The sequence below is a fragment of the Lineus longissimus genome, chromosome 3, assembly GCF_910592395.1.
Source record: "Lineus longissimus chromosome 3, tnLinLong1.2, whole genome shotgun sequence".
In the NCBI taxonomy this organism is placed as follows: Eukaryota; Metazoa; Nemertea; class Pilidiophora; order Heteronemertea; family Lineidae; genus Lineus; species Lineus longissimus.
In genome coordinates, this window is record NC_088310.1 from 22,606,247 (window position 1) to 22,618,750 (window position 12,504).

At 41.4% G+C, this 12,504-nt stretch overlaps 1 protein-coding gene across 1 annotated transcript in view; it reads left to right on the top strand.

Moving 5' to 3' along the window:
* Positions 1-3,965: 3,965 nt before the first annotated feature.
* LOC135484857 (kinesin-like protein KIF26A) overlaps positions 3,966-12,504 on the top strand; it is a 299,588-nt gene continuing 291,049 nt past the window's right edge. The window contains exon 1 of the mRNA XM_064766551.1: positions 3,966-4,374. The gene's annotated coding sequence lies outside the window, so the exon portion shown is untranslated. The remainder of the gene's footprint in view (positions 4,375-12,504) is intronic.

Below are 12,504 nucleotides of genomic sequence, written 5' to 3' on the forward strand. Positions count from 1 at the left end.
CTGTCGTTCATACCTACCGAAAACATCGATAATGTGCATAGCACAGGATCAGATGTCGTTCAAACTGCATTTAACACGGAAACTTGATAAATCTGACTTCTGATACAAAATATAGCTCATGTATGCAATACAAAAAGCAAATCTCTACCTCGATTTTTGTTATTCTTTTATAATGAACACTTTTGCCTCCAATGACTAATCTTGCTAAATCTTTACTCGACACGACCTTTTAAAAGAACTGAAGACGGTATCTACAATGTTGGTCTTTGATGAGAGCTCAGTCATAAAAACGCTATTGACAAAACGTTTAATCCTGATAAACGCTAATCTGCAGCCCATTGATATAACGGCAAAAATATCTCATTTCTCATTTCTTACTTTTCTGAGTGATTAAGGGAAGTTGATTTAGCAACTTTGTGTTTGGCTACAAGTCAGATTTTTCTTTACCAAGGGTACACCAGATGTCTTTGAACGTACCACGTTCATTAATGAACGTGGTACAATCGGCTGGTGTCCCTGCTTGGAATCGGTGCCTTTTGCTGTATAAAGTATCAATCTGTTGTGTAGGATTAGTTAAGAAAGTCACCAACAAGCTCCAAATGAAACTTCTAACATCAAAAAAGATTCCCACCTTCAGCTTCACACACAAATCTCTTGCGATCGCAGACGCCCTGATGCTTCCTTGCCACTGCTAAAGTAGGATTTTTGGGCTTTGTAAAGCAGGATACATCACCCGTGGAGTCTTCGCCAAACTGCAGCTTCCCTGGCAAGTTTACAAGTTGAAAGCCAAGTCGCCTTATCTCTAGAACATGGGTTTCGGAATTGCCTGGTCCGGTTCGAGTAGCGGTGAGCGATAACCAATACTTGTACTGAGGAACCTCCAGGTTTGCACCTTATCACTGAAGGTATCATTGATGATGGGTATATACGTCCAAACGCATAAATATTCAATTTAGCTCGGTTTGCATTTTCAAAATGAAAAGTTACTGGGAAAAGGCACACTGTAAGGTCACAGACCGTTACTGTTTCCCAAATGATAACAGAACACAGGGCAGACGGATAATCGAATCGACCATTCAATCACCACTTAAGATGAGCTGAAGGAGCATAACATGATTAAGTCAAAGAGTGTGTTATTGACGGACCCTGAGCTGATGCATCCTTGTGTCAACGCTGCAGGCAAGTGGCGGGATGTGGTGTGAGCAATCACTTGCCTCATGTCCTAAGTACATACATGTACAGACCGTTGCAGCGGTGCACAACCAGCCGTTGCTTGGTAAGGTGCGCCGTGAGTAACTTCAGCACCTCCCTTGCCAAATTGACACAGGGGCGTCTTAATTATTGGGAAACTAGAGCCCAATTAGCACATTATAAGGAAGCTGATGCAGTTTCACCTTGTGTCAACGGTGTTGCATACTTTTGGATACTGGATCAACATTTTGCGCGCATTCCAGTATTTTCTTGGTGGCGGTGCAAAGTTCGTAAGATACATGTAGGACGGAATTGATTAGCATAATTCAACTGGTGGAGTCGAGGCTAAACAAGAATAATGCTTTGCTCTAGTCACTTCCTTGATCATTATCATTAACTGTAGCTTTCATAATCTAAATCGATGCTCTTAAAATCCGAAGATGAGCAATGTCGGTTACATCGCGCCGCAAACCCGATTAACGGCGGGTCGGGAACCATTAATTACTCCCGCTTAATTACTTATTAAGTACCCTTCCCAGAAGCGGATTTTCATCAAAATGCTCAATTGGCGTCGGCGGTCATCAGTTTGTACTAAACTATTGAATCATGATGATGCTGGGTGTCAGGATTCGTTTGTTGGATGTGACTGATGTTATCCATCAAATATCAATGCAGGAAGCAGCAAACATGCAGCCAGTCATGGCAATCACGGTGGTGTAACTGCATCTTAAGAAGTAGATAGTGTCAGTTCTTCGCTACCAACAAAAATAATTTATACTTGCTGTCATGTACATGTATTATGTGTGGCCATTCAAATAATATACCGCCGGTTCCGGTAAAAAAATGGCGAGATCCAAAGCGTGAAATGCAAAATGGATTTTATAGAGATAAGGGTGTTGCGCAGCATCTGCTTGAGCGGAGTGGTATATGGATCTATTAGGGTAAAGATACAAGGGTAGGGAATGCGAGCAATTTCAGGAAGGGAACATCTTGAACCGGAAACCACTTATCTATGAGTCATCTGCGCGAAGTGTCAGCGGTCATTATACAATTATGGTAAAGATGGTCTAAAAGCACGTCTCCACACTCAAATCAGACCTCCTAATTAAATTCACGTTTTCTTACAATGATTCAATTATATCTTCAAGGAGAGATTTATCTCATATTATTGATATTGAAATCTGATGAAGTATCTTTGAGTAAAGTTCATTTTAGCATGCACTTCTGTCGCTTATCTTACTTCTCGGAGTCGCACCTTCTATCGGCTTTTTCATAATACATTGTGCTGGATGTGTTATAAACTATGTCACCTGAGGTTGATGGCATTATCCCGCTGCAAATATTTGTCGAACTGAAGAAATCTTAATCGATTTTGGAATCATTTTGAAAACGGAATTCTAAAACACTAAGAATTAAGAGACACTTTCCCTATCAATGAGAGAGACACGCATATTTTGTTGGCTGAGAGATTCAAAGGAAGTGTCCATGCATATAAGTAAAATGCTGCAGCAATGGTTTAAATATTTTACAGCTGTTGTCCCTTCTTTGAAATTTCTTCGAAACTTCTTCAATACAGACAAGTGACAGGAATATAATTCAAAGAAAGTAGTGTCCCCATCCTGCGACAGTTCCGTTTTAAACTTATTCTCCTCTTTTCCATCTTTCATTGCATTTCTTCTGATCTATACTCTTTACTATATGGACCGCAATTCTTCTACTGGAAACATTAAAAACCAACTATACTTTATCCAATCCTGACATGTTCTCAGAAGAATGAAATTGACAAACAAAAAAGCATCGACGTTATTGATGTCCTGTCAAAGTGGATCACTTAGTTCTAGTCAATTTAAAGTTCCACTTCACTGGATCTATAGCTTGGCGATGACGTCCTCTGGGAAGGACGATTGGATCTCCTTTTACGAAGTTATTCTCGACCCTGCAAATCAAAAGGATACATTTTTAATAAGTATGTTCGTTGTGTAGATACAAGATATGCATTCTTTGGTGGGAAGATGGTGGACAAGCATGGCTTTCCTCCATGTGGGTCAAGAAATATTCCCCATGCAGCTTGCTGTCGACATCTCCATTTAAAAAAAAGTAGACTCGATTAGAGGCGAGTAGAGACGGATCTGCACGTGGATGTGCATTGCTGCTTTCCGCCTTATCCTATCAGAAATCACCATCTGTATAAGGCGGCTGCTGTGATCAAACTACAGACAATGCTCCTTCGCTCTACCTAGAAATTTGAATCACATCTTCACTGTGATAAATGTGTGTGTCGAGCCACAAAAGGTTGGCCTGAGCAGTTTCTGCTGAGGTCCACACTACTCCATATATAGATTACACTCTCCTGTAATTTTCATCACTCGTGTTCATCCTCATCAATTGCTGCGTTGTACCCATTGAATTTCTTCCAGAGCTTTTTGCCAAATTAATCCTGTCATAGACCAAATGAATGCTTAATTCATTTTCTCTACGTTGTATCATACAAGTGAATGCTTCGTCGCATTGCATGTGTCATTCTTTCCGTGGGAGATGCATGCACGAGGTGCGTTTTAAACACGCGTGGCTGATATGCACTTTTCAATTCAAGAGTCAGAGGCTTGTCGTTGCTGCAGGGATGCTCTCGCTCAGCAGTAAGGCTCGCGGCAACGATAGCCTCTCCACAACATCGCTCTTGCAGCTGCTTTGGATCGAGCATCGAGATGCGCACAGCGCGCACGGAACTGTCCCGCAGCAAATAAATGAGCAGCGTTTAAATGAGCAGCGTTGGTTGGGTGGTATGCAGCACGAAGTAGACGATAGAGTCATTTGTCGTCTACAGAATTGGTAGGGGTGTCCTTCTGGCCGACTGATGTCACCCTAGCTCAAGGATAACATATTAATGAAAAATACGGGGTGGGCAGAATTAGATTTTCATTTTCGTAACAAGGTGAGATGGTTGTAATGTCATCAATTCTCTTACTCATTTCGAACCACTGGGATGCGATGTGCATGGTTGTGATTTACTACGGAGTTGGATGAATTAAGTTTGGATTGAGTTAACGATTGACAAGTTGTTGATTGATTCTGGAATTACATGTAGTAACCTAAAAACTGCTTCTGTTTGGAAGTTCTTCTTAATTTGAAGGATACACACTCAGGGAACTATACATTTGGAATAGAATTTCAAGAAATGTGAAGGTAGGCTCTTATTGTACATAATATGATTGTGATATCTTTTTATGTAGCAAAAAATTAACAGATGACAAGTAAGAGCCGAAGTTGTAAACGCACCTTATAAGCATTAGCATGTTTTGCTAACACTGTTAGAAATGCACGTCATCAAATACAAGTAATACACTAGTATATCACTGTCAGCACGCTTTCTGTAGTGTAAAATTTGTTCATAAAATATGCATACCGCAAATGAAACTTTTTCAAGCTGCTCTTTTTTTTAACACCATTGAACACAACTTTGATAGAATGTGTCGATGTCGAGAATATCGAGTATATACTTGGATAAGTATACCTTTTGATACCGTATTGATTAGAAATAATTACTCAGAGATGTTGCATTAGTTGACATTAGTTGACATGCCTGGATGCATGTTAGTGTATCGCCTACGCATTGAAGCATTCTCTTCTCGAGTAGATCGCCGATACCTTTGTTGTATGCTTTTTCTTAAAATCTTTCCGTGACCAAATCAATTTCTGGATGAACTTTTTGACATCAATATATCAGTCGATAATGTACCGAGTTCACTACTTTGAAAATTGGTGTTTGAATGTATTAACTGATGGCCTTCGAATTGAGTTCCGTGTTTCTAGGACCCCATTAGCAACGCTTTCTTTTCGTTGGGACGCATTTGCTGTCGCGGTCTGATCGGTTTGGAAATGTGAAAACAAGGTATGGCGTCGGACCATATCGGTGTAAAATTCTTGATCGATGCTATCAAAGCAGGTTCTAGTAGAAACAATCGAAGCGCATGCAAAAGGGCGGAGCAATCGCATATACGCTGGGCGCCACTCTAAACAACCGGAATTTGAACTTGGTCTTGGTCTTTTTCAAAGATTATTTATGATGATGGTTATGATATTTTATTGAAACTGATTTCACACGCGAAGCTTTCCGTTACATGCCTTTCTATTGCATGTTATAAGTCGGTTCATCTCTATCGTCATCTTTTTCATCGCCAGATTCGACCGTATTTCCCCATTACATGGTAACCATTTACTTATCAATTAAGACAGAAATATTACCTGTATGCTTCAGATGGTTATTGATGTGACGTGTTGTTACGGTTCGTTAGATTAGTATTGCAGTGTTCCTCTGACCGTGATGAATAAGAGACTGCCGATTGTTTTGCTAGCAGGTCCTAGCCGTTGACACGCTGTGTTTGCATCTTTATACTGTGCCATCATCAGCGTGACCGGGATCTTACATTGTACTTTTTAAAGAAGTGCAAGGCCAAGGTCGTAGCATGTGACAAAATGCTTCAGCGATTACCGTCAGCGATTTTGGCCCTCTTATCAGTGTTGATCCTTTCAACTAGATGCCAAGCGCTGGGTACGGGGTGGTGGTGTTACCGGGGGCCTTGTAATGGTAATTAGAGAGGAAACCATTCGGGACCGGTGATTCTTGGTCGTCATAGCGGGGTGGTCGCCGACCGGGGTTCCACTGTACTTGTATAACCTCCATTTCTGAAGAGATGAATGGCCAGTTTCGGAGCAAGGAATGATGACGTCTATCAGAGTAAATCTGTATGAATGAAGGCCCAAGTCACCTAAAGATTGCCTGTAGTGATAATTCGATGCTGAAGTCTCAAGGCACCACTTCACTAAAAGAAGCAAGTCACACGTCCCTGAATCCTGGCTGATGACTCTTGATTGTGTTCGATGTAAGAGCCACAACTGAATGTGTTCTTTCACATTGTTTGGGATGATTAATGTCTTTTTTATGATCATACTCCGCTCTAATGGCATCAGGAAATTATTTCCTCGTCAAGGAAGTAATCTCACCTTAAGTAGCAACCTGATGAAACCAAAGTCAATTGTGTGCACAAGGCTAGCGTGGTTTATGGGAGGTGGGGAAAGTAATCAATTTCAATTGAAGAAGCACCGGTAAACAGGATCAAAATGAAAAAAAATACCATGAGCTTATTACGCATGACCGTATCACACAAGTCACGGGTGTGGTTATCTTCTTCTTTTATATATTCCATCTTAACCCTCAATGTGTTGACATTAATCAGCTTCCAGTCAGTATGGGCGGAGGCTACGGAGGCAGTACCGCTGGAAGTTCGGTATGAGATATATATACATATGATATATTCAAGTATCTTAAAAGACTTTAGCTGCAACCACCCACATCACACAGCCTCACGCCTATAGACGCTACTTATATATCGCACTCGCTTCGTCATCACATTTATTGTCCGAGAGAACTTGAAGTTTACGAGGAGGTATGAAGGCCGTGCACTGCAACTGTGCCGATTCGAATGATCGTTTAAGATCTACGTATGAAATAAGTCCGAAAGAACATGGTTTTGATTCATACCTAAAACTTCTGACTTTACACAGAGCGTATGTAAACTTAACATTGAACTGCCATCTGTCAGAGCTTGGCAAGCTTAATTGTACATTGCACTGAAAGGTTAAGTCGTTGGTGTCAGACTCTGAACAAGATACTCTGAAGAATGCCTCAAAAAATTGTTCCTCTTTAAATGATAACATCTTATGATATAAAGACACATTTGAAAATGGACCATTTGCTTGCTGAATCCTAACAGAGATAAGACTTTATTGAATGCAGCATCTAACATGTCTGAGCCTCCGCACACCGACATCAATGATTGCTTTGTCTTTATGCGAAATTTAAGTGCACGAGTCTTAATACCTCTTAAGGGCATTGTTTAAATGGAAGAAGACAAAGTATTTTGTATCACGAGAAGCAATAATCAGTTGACGAGCACTGCCTCTCTTTATGCAATGTGTGCAATTGTGCATGGAGTAAAATCAGTCTGAAGACAATAGTTGTGTTTAACAGCCGCCATTAGAGCACACCGTTTACACTACTTCTAAGTATGTCCCGTAGTCTTACCAATGTTACCAGCTAAACCGATGACTCGGTGATGAATAGTCCACTGTCATCTGGTCTGAGTGATTTGGGTGATCACAATTTATCGAATTACCCATAATTTGACAATTGATATTGCTGTGGTTGTGTTATTCTATGGATACTTGGTCGTGATGAGATAACCGTTAGATGCTGTTAGCATCACCAAAATGATCAACTGCGAAGCGCCATGAACGAATTATTTAGACGACGGGTTGAGATCCTTTCTGGAAGGTTCTCAGCGTTGACGCTGATGTTAGTGTCTCGGTGACGTAAGGTTACTAGTATGAAGTTGACAAGGCGCAAACAAAAACTATTAACTGAGGAGAGGGGATGCACATGTGATATATACATAACACAGTCATACAGAAAAATAGTCAATATAGAATATGAAATATGGCTGTTAATTACAGTTAAGAATGATCGGGTCTTAAAACGTAGGCTAATTTAATCAAACCCGGATCAGTGTTGAGATGATGAACTGTCCAAAGCGTGTATCAGTGGGGTGATGACCTTATATGAGCCATGTCTCACATTATAATTTTAATTATTATGATAACTACATGTATAGATGCATGAATTTAACTAAATTTTCAGATGTAACACCGTTTTACGACTTAACACAAAGTTTGCTGGTGCTTGCAAGCAAACGTTTGCTGATGTAGACCAGGCTATAGCCTATTCGGCGATCTTATAGTAAACATTCGCTTAATCAATCGCACGCGGTCCCCTCTTGATTTCACCATAGGGCCAGGCAACTGTGAATTAAACTCATCTTGTAACAACCTTTGTTGCATAGTTTAGATCGCGTTCACCTTGTCGATCTCAGAATAGAGTTGCCCCGTGGCTTCACCATGGAGAACTCCGATAATTCAATGTGTTTACCCTGAGTGTACATTTCTTTCAAACTTCACTTCAGAAGTATGACCTATCAGACATAAAGCCCTTGACTCCCTACTGTCAAGTATTCGGTCTTTATGAATACTTGCTACTGTCATGGCCAAAATTATATAGCGGTATAATGTATTGGACCCTGGGACCTCGGGATATATGCATATAATGTTAGTAAATATCCGCTCCCTAATAACAGTATATACTTTAGGGAGGCCTTGCTCAGAAGAAGAAAAAAATGCGCTTTGTTTGATTGCTTCCTACGTGTGGTCTTGATCAGGTCTCAGACATGTATGAGCAATTATGTATATAAAGGATTTGCCACACACAAACTGTCAGGAACCATCAACAAGTTCCTTCGACCTCCACGATCCATGCTCCACACAGAGACACGCCGCAACATGCACACCAGACTCCAGTGGCGGCTATTAAGAAGAGAAGGAGCATGCAGCAAAAAGAAATGAACCCAATCTTAGAGATAATTGACACGTTACGAGCAACTGGTGGCATTGTTTGGCATGATTGCAGAAGCAATATGTAACTAAGCTCATTGCCTTCTGCTGGCATCAATCGACTTGTCCTCGCCGATTGCTCGGCTTCGGTGGGATGAAGGCCACTTTTTAGGTGTAGCGTGTTTGGGGGAACACTCAGAAAATGCAGCATCAGTTTCCGAATGGCTACAAGAGACAATTTGGGGGTGTCTCTACTGAAGGATTTTGTTGTCGATCGTTATTGAGTAGATCATTAGGATGTCGAGGCCTGTATCCAACTTCTTTCTGACTTGAGTCAATCTGTCTGTAACGACCGATGGCCATGAAGTATTTCTCTATTGACCAGAAAGGATGAGGTTTAGTGCAAAATGAATGACATTCTTATCCGATTCTAAAAGTCAAGACAGATTTGTTTCTTCCTTCTATAAGGATGGACTGGGTGAAAGTTGTTTTGATTTTCAAGGTTTCTGTTGGTTCAGTTCTGAATTGCTGCCATATATTCCAGGGAATGAACGTTCCATATCATTATTCCAGTTTGCTGCCTTCTTCAAACCTTTGGCAAATGAACAGGGCATGGAAACCAGCGACGTAGAAAGAGGAAGGATAACCCTTAGCTGGCACATCAGCGTGTGAACCACGAGAAGTTGCTGTAATTGTATTTTTTGTCATTCTGTGTGCCAGTCTCTTCCGTGGTGACTTTTCAAAACAGCATATAGACTGAGAGTCGGCGTCACACAATGACCATCCTAACACCCTCACTATGATCTCCTAACTCGCTGCAGCATTCACAGCGACAAATTCATCCTCCGCTTATGGGCAAATCCCCGGTAGCTAATAACCTGTTTAGTGTAATTGCATAGCTACGCACCTAATCACATATTGCCGCATTGTCACTGAGATAACTGGTTAGGGCGATTCCTTCCAAGCGAGAACGAGATGCCTTGCAATGGTTAGCTGTATTTTCATGGGATTATTTCATTTTTCGTGGTACGTTCAGAGTTGGTTCCGTGGTCATTTGTGATGTACACACTGCATCTGACTATAAGCATGCGACTGAGTGCACAGTGCGATGATGTTAGCAATGATAAAGCTAACTGTATTGGATGGAGTAAAACATAAAGCTTTTATGTCAGTTAGTAGGGATTTGAGGAAGAGTAACCAAAAAGCAAGGCATAGCTTATGCTGATTGTGGGTTTTTTGTGCTTTTTCGATATCAGTTAAAATCCTTCTAACTGTAACACCGCAAATGAGCATGGATTGTAGTATATGCATCATTGCTTGTCATTGAATCAGCTTCATCTTTTTATTTGTCACTAGCAATATGCAATGCCTAATAAAGATCCTTCTAAATTACATAACTTTAATACCGTATAAACATGGCTTTATTAAAGGATTCGTCCAATTGACAGTCAAAATTGATACAGGCTTAATCAAGGTCTAGACAGAGTCTACCGAAATCGTGATCCTCTCTGTTTACGAGAATTGACAGTATTCCGGATCTCAGTTTGTCGCTCAATGTGAAAGGCATTAAGTAGCATTGCGTACGAGGTCGGTGAACTGACAGCACTGACAAGTTAATTTCCACAGGATTTGAGATCTAGATGAACATCTCCAGTTATAGCTGTGTACTGATATGAAAAAATCTATGAATGGTTGAGGTTATGCCATGTTAAGTTGACCTGATATCGATGTATGTTTGTAATGAAGTTTCTAGAAATTATAGTAGTTGTTGAAATCGTCTCTGTGATAGGGTTGTTTGCAAACAGGTCCGGCACCTACCGAGAGTTTGCACTGATGATCGGAATATGGCAACTGTCGGCGGTAATGTACGGTTGAATGCCGAGAAGGGTGTGTGGAATGCATTTAGCCATGATATGATGATAATGCCGAAAAAAAGGACCTTTCTCGACAGTGCCGCTTGTTTGCTTGTCGCGTATAGTAAGGTGTCTGAGAAGGGAAGTTTGTTTAGCGGCGGTGTTAATGTATGGAAGCCGAGAAGAGTTTAATATGTTATGTAAATATGCTTTCGCAGTTTCTGATTGATATTGGCTTCGTCCGTATTATTCAGAGGATGTCGACACCGTGTAATTTAATATTTCTGTCAATGCTTTTGCATTGAATCATGAGCGGTATTAGGTTTATTCTTTCAATATGTTGATCGTTCAACCATTCTTTATTAATCTCAACCTCGAACATATTGCACCGAATGTGTTGAATAAGGTGTTGCGTTTCCTCAATAGCGACAGGATCAGATGCAATTCTATCTTCACTGATACGTGGATAGCCTCTCGGTCACAATGACCAATTGCATGACAGCACGATGACGATGATTCGCGTCGTGATAAGCTGATGCCTGAGCAACGCTCGTCGTTCATTAACCGTCTTGGGGCTGCAGTTCTGTAAGTCAAACTGACAGTACCAGGGTTGCATTAAACATCTTTGAGATTCTTTAAATGCAATTGTGTTCGTATCATTACTCGGTCGACCACTCAGAAGGTTTGATTTTTTCAGTATCGAAGAGGTAGTTGGCATTGCTTTCCCATCTAGGTGTCAGTTTAAGGGCCAAAGCAAAAACTACATGAAAGATGTGATGGATTCGGTTGGTTCACCGCTAACGAAAGCAGATTCTGCCCTGCAACTCCACTCCAAAATACGGGATTTCTTTAGTGGAAGTAATACTGGCCATGATGTCCGAGTCTTATCAGGAAGCAAAAAGCGGCCTTGGTCCGCTTGGGAAGACTTCATTACGTGGTGGAAATCGTTCCGGAAAGAGTCATTCAATTCTCATCGATTTTATTCAGTTCTGTCGTGTGATTTTATCATGAACGAAACACTAATCAAAGTTTGCCGTCCACATTACAAGAAATCTGTGACCGGTGGCCAAGCGCGTCGTAAGCCGCGGACTGAGTCATCATGATGCTGGAAACACTGATCGCAGGCTGCGAAGTCAAAGCGTGACTCAGGCGTTGGACCATCTGGGTCCGTAGCGCCTCGATGCCCCCATTGACTTGTAGATTCAGTTAATTTCTCTTGAATCCTAATGGGCAAGTACATGATAGAGATGAGACGAAAAGAAGTATGATATGTTTGGGTATCAGTGGGGGAGACTCGATAAGTCGGCGGTCATTGAAAGTATACATCGTCGAAGAGTTCGCCTACTAGGTATCGCAGTAAGATTTCAACAGCGCTACAGGGCCCTGTTCAGCGACACGACCTTTTTCCTTTAGAGACCAACGCCAAAGAAGAGCCGCTCTCTATATGGCAGGGTCTAACTCCTCAATCGGCGTTAGAGACAAACTCCAGCTGAGCATCTTCTTTACGAAATTTCTCGTCAACTTTTACTGGAAACACCAAATGAGCAACCTTGCCCAGGTCTACTAACTCCATCGACAGGATCAATTCAAGATGGCATACATGTAACATTTTCTCCGCAATTTTAGGCAAAAGTGTCGTTCCCAGGTCGGGACTGATTATGATGCTAAGGATTTCAATCTAACATCCGGTCAGGAGGGGGGGGGGGGGGGAAGATACCAAAACAAACGCGCTGGATGAGACGCAATAAAAAACATATTTGAACCCATGATATAATAAACAATGTTTCTCTTACCACTATGCCTCGACCGCTCTTTTCCTCGCGATGCGCGAGCGATTGATGCTAACTGGGGTCGACAGTCAATCCTGGCGGAGGGTGCGGATTAATCGAGAAGCTGTATCGGTCTCGTTGCAAACTTGACTAGGGGCAATGAAATAAATTACTCCAAGAGCCTTGGGATGTGGAGCACTTTATCCTTGAAAAACCTGTTTCTTCCACCCAAAATGGAATTATTTTTGTGT